This window comes from Sorex araneus, chromosome 2 (genome assembly GCF_027595985.1).
Source record: "Sorex araneus isolate mSorAra2 chromosome 2, mSorAra2.pri, whole genome shotgun sequence".
Lineage (NCBI taxonomy): Eukaryota > Metazoa > Chordata > Mammalia > Eulipotyphla > Soricidae > Sorex > Sorex araneus.
The window spans coordinates 251872659-251884589 of record NC_073303.1 but is presented as its reverse complement, the minus strand read 5'-3'; positions in this window follow the sequence as shown (position 1 = coordinate 251884589).

Here is an 11931-nt window from a genome sequence, read left to right as displayed (position 1 = left end):
TGACGGCCACCTGGAGGGGTTGGCAGGGTGGGGGGGGGGCTCAGGCCCGTGCCCAGCAGGGGCTCACCGCAGACTATTTACCGGTCCTAGTCTGCCCAGCGGGACCCAGGTGGCAGAGGCGGAGTGGGAGAAGGTGACCGTCTTTCTCTCGTGGGATCCACTGACATCAAGAACCGCAGGGTGAGCCCTGAGGGAGACCCCTGACACCCAGAAAAGAGGTCCAGGGCCCCAGAGAGAGGCAGCTGGGGGCGTCAGGCACTTGGCCGACGGCAGTGCGTGGTCCTTGACGCACCATTCTAAGAGCGAGCACCCCCTGGGTACAGAGCCCTCAGCACCACTGCGAGTGACCCAAAGTCCCCCCCCCGCCCCCCACCCAGGGGAATAAGAGGGAAGAGAGCTCCTGGGAGGAGTCTGAGACATCCGATGATCCCAAACTCCGTCATTCTCCCTAGTGCCATTGGGCCTGGAATGCCGCTCGCTCCCCAAGCCTCCCTCCCTCCGCCCCCCCGCGCCCCCCCACTTCCCAGCGAAGCAGCACCCAGCCCGGTGCCTCGGCCCTGGGGAAACCACGGGCCCAGAACCCGACCCAGGGGCTCTGGTTTCTTTTCCTGCGGCCTTTCCACTCGGCAAGCAACTTTCCAGCCAGCCTCCCCCCCCCGCCCGACCCCGCCCCAGCCCAGCTAAGCCCGGAGAACCCCCCCAGCCCACCTCTGGAAACCGGGGCCAGGGACGCCCAGCCTGCTCTGACGTCATCCCTCCCAGGGTCCCTGGGGCCCCGCAGGGCTTCTCCTTAGAAATCCCTGGGCCCAAACCACACCCCCCACTCTGGCCCTTTCGTTTCCTCTCCGGAAGCCCCTCGTTTTCACCCAGGCTGAACCACCCGCTGGCTGGCAAGGGCTGAAGGCCGCCCGCGCCACCGCCGACCTCTTCTCTTCGGCAGGTTTAAAGGGCAGTTTCGGGGGGAGTTGAGAGGGGAACACGGGAGCCGCCAAACTGCAACCGAGTGAGTCAGCAGCTTCTGCTGTTCGGTTTCTTTTCCTTCCCACGCTCGGGGACCCAGGGGCACCCCAGAAGCAGGGGTGCACCCCAAAGCAGGGGTGCACCCCAAAGCAGGGGTGCAGCTAGAATGAAAGCCGGACTTTCTGCGTGCACAGGCCCATCTCCAAGTCCCTGTTTCTGGCCTGCAGCAACCCTCCTGCCCCCCTCCCCACACACACCCCCCCCCCGCTGGAGGTGGGCACCTGCCCTTGCAGATCTGGGTTTGCAGAGCCCCGCCCCCAACACCCCCCTCCCCCCAGGTGTGCTGGGCTCAGGGACCACCGACACTTCCTACCTCAGGGAACGGGCACACAGTGTAGCAGCAGCCTCATGGGCGGGGACCCCCCTCCCCTCTCCCCTCCCCCATCCCAAAGCTGCACAGCTCCGGCTGGGCCCCGAGTCTGGAATGTTCTGCCTCTGCTACAAGTGCCCCCCCCCATCTCACCCTGTCCAGAGTGGCCCCTCGGGCTGATGGCAAAATGCCCGCTGAGGTCTGAGAGGATTCCTTCAGCCAAATTAGCAAGGTGATGGGACCGAGGGACAGGCCCGCCCTGAAACAGGCCGGAGGCAGGAGAGGGAGCCGAGTGGAATGGAGCCGGGCATCCACTGCTGGAGAAGGCAGTTCTGAACGTTGCCAGATGCCAAAATGACTCACTGAGTCAGAAGCACAGAGAAAGCCATCGCCATACTGGCCTGGAATAAAGGCCAGTAAAATGGTGTGTGTGTGTGTGTGTGTGTGAGAGAGAGAGAGAGAGAGAGAGAGAGAGAGAGAGAGAGAGAGAGAGAGAGAGAGAGAGAGAGAGAGAGAGAGAGAGAGAGAGAGAGAGAGAGAGAGAGATCGAGTCTTGGCCCTCATCTCCTTCCTTCCAGTCCTTCCTCCATCGCCATACTGGCCTGGAATAAAGCCAGTAAAACGCAGTGTGTGTGTGTGTGTGTGTGTGTGTGTGTGTGTGTGTGTGTGTGTGTGTGTGTGTCTTGGCCCTCATCTCCCTCCAGTCCTTCCTCCGGGCTCTGATTTCTCCCCATGCTTGGAATAAAGGCCAGTAAAATGCAGTGTGTGTGTGTGTGTGTGTGTGTGTGTGTGTGTGTGTGTGTGTGTGTGTGTGTCTCGGCCCTCATCTCCCTCCAATCCTTCCTCCAGGCTCTGATTTCTCGCCATGCTTCTCTTTAACAGCCCTCTCAGGCCCTGGATGGTTCCCTCGCCAAAGTGCCAGCTCAGAGAGAAGGATTTCCTCTCAACCAAACCATACGGTCGGCATTCAAGAGTGGGATGGATGGAAGGCTGGCTGGATAGATAGGTGGATGGATGAATGGATGGACGGATAATGGGTACATAGACGGATGGAGGAACGGGTGGATGATGGCTGGATGGACAGAGATGGCTGGGTGGATAATGGATGAACAGACAAATGGACCAGATGGGTGGTCAGACAGACAGACCAGCACAGATGGATGAATGAACAGATGGGTAAGCTGGTTCCCAAGCTTCCTTGCAGAGGATCCCTGGTTCCCTGGATGTGTCCCTTGTTACCACTGTGCTAACACCCCTTGGTCCCAGGCACTCTGAAGATCACAGCTCATTCATCACATTGTTCATGTCAACCAAAGAGACATCAAGAGATGTTCTCTCTCTCCCTCCCTCCCTATCTCTCCTTTCCTCCCTTCCTGTCTCACTCCCTCTCTCCCTCTGTCTCTCTCCCTCTATCTTTGTCTGTCTCTCTCTCTCCTTCTCTGTCTCTCTCCCTTTCCGTCTCTATCTGTCTCTGTCTCTCTGTCTCTGTCTCTGTCTCTCTCTCTCTAAAACACCAAGATAAATTAAATGCTGGCAAGATTTTTTCTGTTGTGCCCCGCAACTTCATATCTCTTCAGGTCTGATTCTAGGGGGGAAACTCCAAAAAATAATAGTGAGTTTTTTTGTTGAAATAGTGAATGTAACCAAAGTAAAGAGAAAGTAAAGTGAAATTTATCAGTTACACAGGCGGGAGTGGGGTGGGTGGGTGGGAGGGGGAGGTATACTGGGGGTTTTTTGGTGGTGGAATATGTGCACTGGTGAAGGAATGGTTGTTTGAGCATTGCGAAAATGAGACTTAAGCCTGAAAGCTTTGTAATTTCCCACATGGTGATTCAATAAAAATATTAATTTAAAAAAAAAAGATTTTTTTCTGTTGTTTCTTTCCTTGTTTTAAGGGTGCTCAGGGCTTACTCCTAACTCTGTGCTCGGAGCCCATCCCTGGCAGTGCTCAGGAGACTCTGTTCAGTGCCAGGGATCAAACTGGGGTCAGCCGCATGAAAGGTCAATGACAGCCCCTAGATGCCAGCAAATTTTCTACAACCTTTTCTTTAAGTCCCAATCTGTCCAATCCAGCATTAGACATGCCTGTCACCACAATGGACTGGAGCCATAGCACAGCGGGTAGGTGTTTGTTTGCCTTGCAGGCGGCCGACCTGGGTTCGATTCCTCTGCCCTCTCAGAGAGCCCAGCAAGGTACCGAGAGTATCCCACCTGCACGGCAGAGCCTGGCAAGCTCCCCATGGTGATTCAATATGCCAAAAACAGTAACAACAGGCCTCACAATGGAGACGCTACTGGTGCCCGCTCGAGCAAATCAATGAACAATGGAATGACAGTGATACAATCATTACAATATTATTTTTGAGGGGGAGGTCACACCCAGTGATGCTCAGGGGTTTCTCCCAGCTCTGCACTCAGGAATCACTCCTGGCGGTGCTCAGGGGACCCTATGGGCTGCCAGGGATGGAACCGAGTCGGTCGCACGCAGGACAAACACCCTCCCCGCTGTAGTATCGCTCCGGCCCCACAATATTATTTTTTGACGGGATGTGAGGGCTGGAGCGGGCGACACTCTGTGGTGTTCCTCCCCCCGCCCCCACGCATCATGGGAGCGGACTCCCGAGCACTGAGCTGGGAACAGTCCCCGGGGCTCGATGGGCGAGGGCGCATCCTACTTCTGAGTGATACTGCGTCCTCGTGAGAATGATGTCAGGATTCCTCCCCATGACCAGCGGTTAGTTAGGGGCTTCGGCCAGCACAGAAATTTGCATGCACGATGTCATGCAGAAAGAGAAAGCCGGTGCCACCCAAAGGCAGCCGGACCGGGAGCCTTGAGGACGACAGGAATATTCCCATTACGGCAGGGGCTGCGGGCGTCCCCGGGACGGGACGGGCTGCGCTCCCTCCTTCCCCTCACACTTTCTCTCCCTCCCCGAGGATGAACGCCAGCTGAGGTGACAGGTGAGGGCAACCGCAGGAATGTGCTGGTGGCAGTCCAAGGCACAGGCGGAATTCCTCCGCGGTTCAGCACTTCCCTCTAATTGCTTCTGGCTGGATGTTCCTGAATGACGGGGGTTAACGCCCCACGGTCTCGGCAGGTTCTGACAGCAACCCACCCTTCCAAATCTCAGCCCGGTGATTCTCAAGGGTTTCTTCATCCCGGCCTCTCTCTGGGATGCCTGCGTGCATTTTGGCCGAAGACCTGATCGCTCTTCCTTCCGGTCCCTCCTCTCCTCCTCTCTCGGTGAAGGACGGATTCGGACCCGGGAGTCATGCCTAGTCCATCCCGGGGCAAACAGAACATCCTTCTCTGAAAAACCTAACAGCTTTCCTCCCATCAAATGCTAACCACGGACTCAACGGTGGCTTCCAGAAAGGATTTCATGACGCAAGATCAATCTTGCTTCTATATATTTTTAGCCTAAAAGTCAGGGGTTCTCAAGGTGTTATACCAAGTCACCCTCGGGTGACATGGAAATTCATAGCAGTGCCGGGAGGTCTCTGAAATCCCCCCCGAGGGCATGGGAGAGCCCACGTTTGTTGGAACACTCCACTGACTGACTTGGGCTTGCTCACGTTTCCCACTGAGGTCATGCTTCATGGCTTTCAATGACGCCACACCTCCCTGGCAAGCTTTCCTGCGACCCAAGGCCAAAAAAAAAAAAAAAAGGCATTGGGGCATGTGCAGAACAGGAAGTGGGGGTGGAACAGGAAATGGGGGTGTGGGTGTCCAATCAGATTGCAAAGTTCGCCAGGCATGGGCATACGCCCCGGTAGTGATGGGTCGGTCTAAGATGCAATAGGTTGGTCTTTCCACTCGGAGTGTACTTTTATCCAGATACCTACTAAGAAGTTGTCAGGATGTGAATTTTCCGCCTGTTTGGTACTAACTATTGAATCAGTGGAATTCCTCGGTATTCTTTTTTTTTTTTAAAGTATAACATTTTATTTGGAGGTTTTGGAATTCCTCGGTATTCTTTTTTATTTTTTTAAGTATAACATTTTATTTGGAGGTTTTGGAATTCCTTGGTATTTTTTTTTAAGTCATCATTATCATCATCATTATCCCGTTGATCATTGAACTTCTTGAGCGGTCTCAGTAACCTCTCCATTCATCCTAGCCCTGAGATTTTAGAAGACTCTCTCTACTCGGCCTTCCCAACGATGCTGCATTGGAGGCTCTTTCAGGGTCAGGGGAATGAGACCCAGCTTGTTACTGGCTTTAGCATATGGATACACCATGGGTAGCTTTCAAGGCTGTCCCATGTGGGAGGAAACTCTCAGTAGCTTGCCAGTTTCTCCCAGAGGGAGAAGTAGGTTATAAGATATCGCACGCCGCAAGCTTCTGGGAGCTTGCTTTTAAGTCTCTGGGTGCTGACCACTGATGGGATTACACACCCCTGGGTTCCTCTGCCGGTACCTTCATGCGTGAGGCCTGTCTGAACATGTGGAGAGGGGCCTTGAGCATGGCTGTAGCTAGGTTCCGAAGGTCTTCGGCCACCGGGAGCTCTGCTTGGGGCGGGGAGGGAAGCTGGACCCAATCCCCTCCAGGGGCCCCGGAGAAGACAGCCAGGCGCGCAGGCAAGAGACTCTCTGCCCTTTTTTCTTTTCTTTTCTTTTCTTTTCTTTTTTTATTGCCGAATCAACTAGCCCTGAAAATGGATGGCACTGGAGTGTCAGGCCCGTACTTGGCCTGACACTCGGTGTTATCCGGTAAGGTGAATGATTAGAGGTCTTGGGGCTGGGACAATCTTTTTTTTAAAAGTATAACATTTTATTTGGAGGTTTCGAGGAAGGAGAGACAGAAAGAGACAGAGAGGGAGAGAGAGAGAATAACATGCTCAAGAGAGAAATGGGCTTCTCAGAGGTAGCTGCATTACATACCCCAGCATTAGACATGAAAATCTAAACTTGCACATCTCAAGAGGGGAGATGCAGGTCCTAGGGGGAACCCTGGGCGGGGGGGAGAAATATCCCTAGGGCACAAAGGACCACCTAAAGGAGGTGTTCTGGGGTGGGATAATGTCACAGGGGTTAGTAGTGAATGCCCGCATCCTTGGCACTCGGAGAGAAAACAGACAGGTAAGATTGTTAAAGCCAAAACCCCCCAGGTGGCCTGGTCAGGGAGTGAGTAAAAGAAGGGGATTGTTCGCAACTGGACATGAGGGAGTAGCAATTCCTGATCTGGAAGCAAAAAGCCAACACCAATATTGGGGTCGGACCGCCGTAAAGCGGGTAGGATGCTTACTTTCGGACCCAGATCAAACCTCCACATCCCATAAGGCCCCGCAGAACCAAGAAAAAAATCGACGAGAAAAGTGGCAGTTTCCTTTCTTTTGGTTGGGGGGGCCACACCCAGCGGTGCTCAGGGCTTACTCCTGGCTCTGCACTCAAGGGCCGCGCCTGGTGGGCTTGGGGGCAGTATGGGATGCTGGGGGTCAAACTCAGGTCACACACACACACACACACACACACACACACACACACACACACACACACCAGTGCAAGGCAAACACCCTCCCTGCTCTCCAGGCCCTGGAGAGAGAATTACAGAGCAGGGAACCCAGGTCAGTAGTTATTTTCCCAAAATAATCTGCAGACCAAGAGACAATCAAAGGACCAAAGCCTGGATGAAACCAAGTTCTGTATCAATTGGGGGGGGGGGGTCGGGGTAGGAAATGCAGCCTCTGGGGGGTGCAGGATGCTCAGGGCTGTCAGGTACCCCCCCACCCCGGGGACAAGTGCCAGCCGGAGCCCTTACTTCTGACGCGCGCAGAGGCAATCCCAACCTTTGCCCTGCAGGCGAGTCCCAGCTCCAGGGGCCGAGGAAAGGGCTCAGGCAGGGCCTTTAGCGTCTCGAGGTGTAGTAAGGACCAAGAAACTGTGATGAGGACTGAGGTCCTGACACTCACCCCAAGGTTAACAAGAGAAGGGAGGAAAAACGTGTTTCCTTTTTTATTATTTTTTTTTGGGGGGGGGCCACACCTGGCGATGCACAGGGGTTACTCCTGGCTCTGCACTCAGGAATTACTCCTGGCGGTGCTCAGGGGACCATATAGGATGCTGGGAATCGAACCCGGGTCGGCCGCGTGCAAGGCAAACGCCCTCCCCGCTGTGCTATCACTCCAGCCCCAAATGTGTTTCCTTTTAATGACCCCAATCAACCGGGATAAGGGCCCACCAGAGTGATGGGAGGGGGGCCCAGGAGGCGGCACCTGAAGGCCGCACCAAAGGGGCAGGATATACTGACTCCTTTGGGCCACCTGAAGGCCGCACCATGTGGGCAAGACGCGTTGACTGTTTTCCTTCTGCCTATCCCCTCTGCGTTCTTGCTTCACTGAGAAGGATGTTCGTGGGTTGAAGCTCAACATTAGATCTTGGGTCACACACCCGGTGACACTCAGGGGTTACTCCTGGCTCTGCACTCAGGAATGACTCCTGGCGGTGCTCGGGGGACATACGGGATGCCGAGGGATTGAACGCGGGTCAGCCGCATGCAAGGCAGGCAGCCCTACCCGCTGTGCTATTGCTCGGGCCCCGAGGCCCAACGTGAGAGGATGAACGAGAGACCCTCTCAGCAAACAGCGTTCCAAGCCTTGGGGTCCTTCCTCGGCGCTGGGCGTCTAAGAAACTCACCGCCCTGTCCTGAGCGCTCGCGTTCTCTGTCCATTCGGCGGTGCTCACCGAGGAAGAGGCTTCCTGTCACAGACGTGAGTTTTGTTCTGGGAGGAGCAAGAGCAAGAAGTGCTTGGTCCGAGGTGGGTTTCGTCACCTCGCCTACCCGGATGAAGCCAGCCCGCAGACAAGCCCTGTCGCTGCTGGCTGAGCCGCCGGGGAAAGGGCCCTGGGCCCTGGTGGCGGGGCCTGGCCCGGATCCTGCCCGCGACACCTTGCCGGGACCTCACCTGGTTCTACCTGTCTCGACCGTGGCCACGCCTGCAGAAGCACTTGAGCCCTTTGGCAGTTTGGTCAAAAGGCACAAACTTCCAGTTCTCGATGAATAAGTAATCATGAGGCAATGAACAACGCGGTGACCATAACGAGTGCGTAATGCCAAGGAAAACTGTTAAGTTGATCCTGAGAGTTCCCATCACAAGGAGAGTTTTATCCACCCCTTTTCTGCTTCTTTCTTTTCTTAAAAAAAAAAAAAAAAAAAAAAAAAAAAAAAAACCTCCAGGAGAAGGTGGGTGTCAGCTGACCTTTGGCAGGGGCCGTCATTTCCCAAGAGACAGTCAGGCTGGGTGCCTTAAATTTAGCCTTGAGCCTGAGACACACCCACTTCCTTCCTTCCTTCCTTCCACACCTGTGCCTTTCTCTGGCTTCTCTTACACTGCACTCGGGGAGGAAGGGAAAAGGATTTCCCTATGCAAATAGGAAGATGCAGGTCAAAGTTGAGCGCTGAGGTTAAGGTGCTGTGGTTACAGCTGAGCCTCAATCCAGAGAAGAAGCCCCCCTGGGGCCTGAGCCTCCTCCTAGAAGCCTCCCTGACACCCACAAGGGCTGGTGACACCTCAGGCATCACCGATGCGGGGGCTGGTCGGGGAGAACTACGTAGTTATTCTAAAAACCAAACTTTTGCCGGTGGGGAGGTGATGGGAGGGAACCCGGGGACACTGAGGCTGGGAGATAGATGCACCCCGGTGGAGGGACGGCGTGGGAACACTGTTACGAAGGAAACCCACCCACTGAACAGCTTTGGCAGGGTCTCTCTCACGGTGATTCTGGCTGCGACATCTGTCACCCCACTGATCGCCAGGGTTGATTGGGCTGATCTGGCTGGCTGGGCGGGTGTCCCCTTCCTCCCTCACCCCTCCATGTGCGTCCCTCCCGAAACTGTGCGCTCGCTCGGTCAAAGAGGCCGGCCTTCCCCGAATAGAGACGGACGGGTCTTCTTTTTCGGTGGAGGGTATACGAGTAGATGCGCTCCCCTGCTAGGACCTCCAAACGAGCTCTCAGGGATTCAATTAAAAAAATATATATGGAATAAATAAATAAATAAATAAATAATTGAACCTCTTTGGCCTGAGCTGTCTTAGCGCCGCAGGGAGGGCACTTACTTGCCTTCCAGGCACCTGAGCCAGGTCCCATCCCTGGCACCCCAGGGATCCCTGAACGCAGAGCCTGGAATAAGCCTTAGTAAGTACCACCGGGAGTGCCCCCCCCGCCCCCGCCTCCAATTATTTTTTTTTAATTTTAAACCTTTCCAAAGCATCAAAACTAACAAACAAAACAATGCAGATCTTTGCATTCTGGTGAACTGAGTGGACTCACTTTATTTTTATTTGGGGAGGGGGGGTACACCCAGCTGCTGTGCTCAAGGCTTGCTCCTGGCGGGCTCAGGGAACCAGATGTGGTACCCGTGGCCTCCTGCTGTGTGGTCTGCGGGGGGGGGGGCCCCCCGAAGGGGCTCACTCAAACTCTGCTCCCGCCAGGATCCCCACACGTGATCACCAGATGCTTCTCTGTCCCCATCCCCAAGGGTCACCCTTCTCCACCACCGGGTGGAAACCGGGTACCGGCCAGCCCAGGAAAAGGCCACAACCCAGGAGCAAACTCAGTGCTACTCACAGCGACGGCCCATGAGCCAAGCCAGGCCTCTGACTGCGAGCCAGCCGGAACCATGACTTCACTCCCTGCCCTCCGCCCCTCCTTCCACTCCTTTTCTCATAACATGCGCTTCCTTCCACTCCTTTTCCACTCAGAAAAATATTACAGGTGGGTGATGGAGATCCTGGAAAGGTTTTCTTTTTTTCCCTTTCCTTTTTTTTTTTTTCCCCCCTTTCGGGTCACACCCAGCGATGCTCAGGGCTGACTCCTGACTCTGCACTCAGGAATTACTCCTGGCGGTGCTCAGGGGACCCTCTGGGATGTGGGGGATCGAACCCAGGCGGGCCGAGTGCGAGGCAAACACCCTACCCGCTGTGCGATTACTCTGACTCCGGAGTCTGGAAAATTTAAAATAAAAATGTAGAAAGCAAAGGTATCCGCAAGATGTTGGATAGACACTGGAGTGTTTGGCTTTAGAGTCTTCCTGGGATGGGGCCAGAGTCTCCGGGGGACAGTGGAGAGGACATTTGCCTTGAACAAGGCTGACCTGGGTTTGATCTCCAACATCCCATTGGACCCCCTGAGCACCACCAGGAGTGATTGCTTCAGGGATCATTCTGGCAGTGCTTGAGGGCGATCATACGCAGTGCCGACAAGCAAACCAAGGCAAGCACCTCAACCCCTGTCCTATGTCTGGCCCAAGGCTTTTGTACTCTACAGATATGGAAGTTTCTACAATAGCATGCTTGCAAGCGAGCTTGTGTAAGTTTCTCCCCGCCCGCTCCCTCAGGTACAAACAGCTTCCTCTTTATTCCCAACTTTGTAATACTCGTTCTTTTGGAAAAACACAATTTTGCTGTAATATATATACATTTATGATGATGAAATATAATATATATATGTATATATATTTTTTATGAATACCTAGGAAGTGGGAGTGCTTTGGGGGCACTGTGATGGGTCTTGGAGAACCTGGCAAGCTACTGAGAGTTTCCTGCCCGCATGGGAGAGCCTGGCAAGCTCCCCTCGGCATATTCAAATGCCAAAACCAATAACAATGATGGGTCTCATTCCTCTGACCCTGAAAGAGCCTCCAATGCGGCACCGTTGGGAAGAACGAGTAAAGAGAGGCTGCTAAAATCTCAGGGCTAGCACGAACAGAGACGTTACTAAGCCTGCTCGAGAAAATCGACGTTCAACGGGATGATGGTGATGATGATGATGATGATGATGATGATATATATATCTCCAAGTTCTTGGGCCCAGGCCTGCCTTGCTCCTCACAGAGACGACTGGGTCTGGAAGGTGACGGAGAACAAAGGCTAGCAGGCCTTGGGCAATCAGGCCTCGGGCTGACCTCACCGGCGTTTGAGCAGCCTCCTGGGATTCCTGGGCCCCAGGAAGGTACCTGCCACATTCCCAGGCAAGAACCTCAGTCCCTGCTCCGGGCCTCAGAATCCCCAGCAAGCTGGGTCCGATGCGGATTCTAGGGCCTTACCCAGATCTGCCGAGTCCCCATCTCTTCTGTGAGTGGGGCCCAGGAATCTGATTATTATTTTTTTTTTTCCCTTCTCTGCAGACACGATAGGAGAGCTGCTTTCTCTGGGGGCAGAACTGGAGTCATCAAGACTCAGTTAGGCCTCGGGGCTGAGAGGGGCCTGGTCTCCTGGTTACCTGGACTCTCAAAGCCAATGGCAGGCGTGGCTGTGGCCATGTGGCAGCGTCATGGCACAGGGGGACCACCGGGCATCCAGCCTCCCCGTCCGGCGTGAGCCTTGCCCCTGCCATGGGCCTCAGTGCTCCGGAGCGGGACAGGCTGGAGCCACAAAAGCAGCCACTGGCTGAGCACTTGCGCTGAGTGCCTGCCCCCGCCATCACTGACCCTTCCCAACAGGTCACAGGCCAGGGACAGTGACAAACCGGACTTCACAGACGTGGGCACTGAGACACCCGCTCTACCTTGGGGACCTGCCTTCCCCAATACGCACTGTTTTCTCGGGGTGTAGGTGAGCCCCAAGGCCGATCCCTCCCTGGGCCGCAGTCAGAGTAGAAGT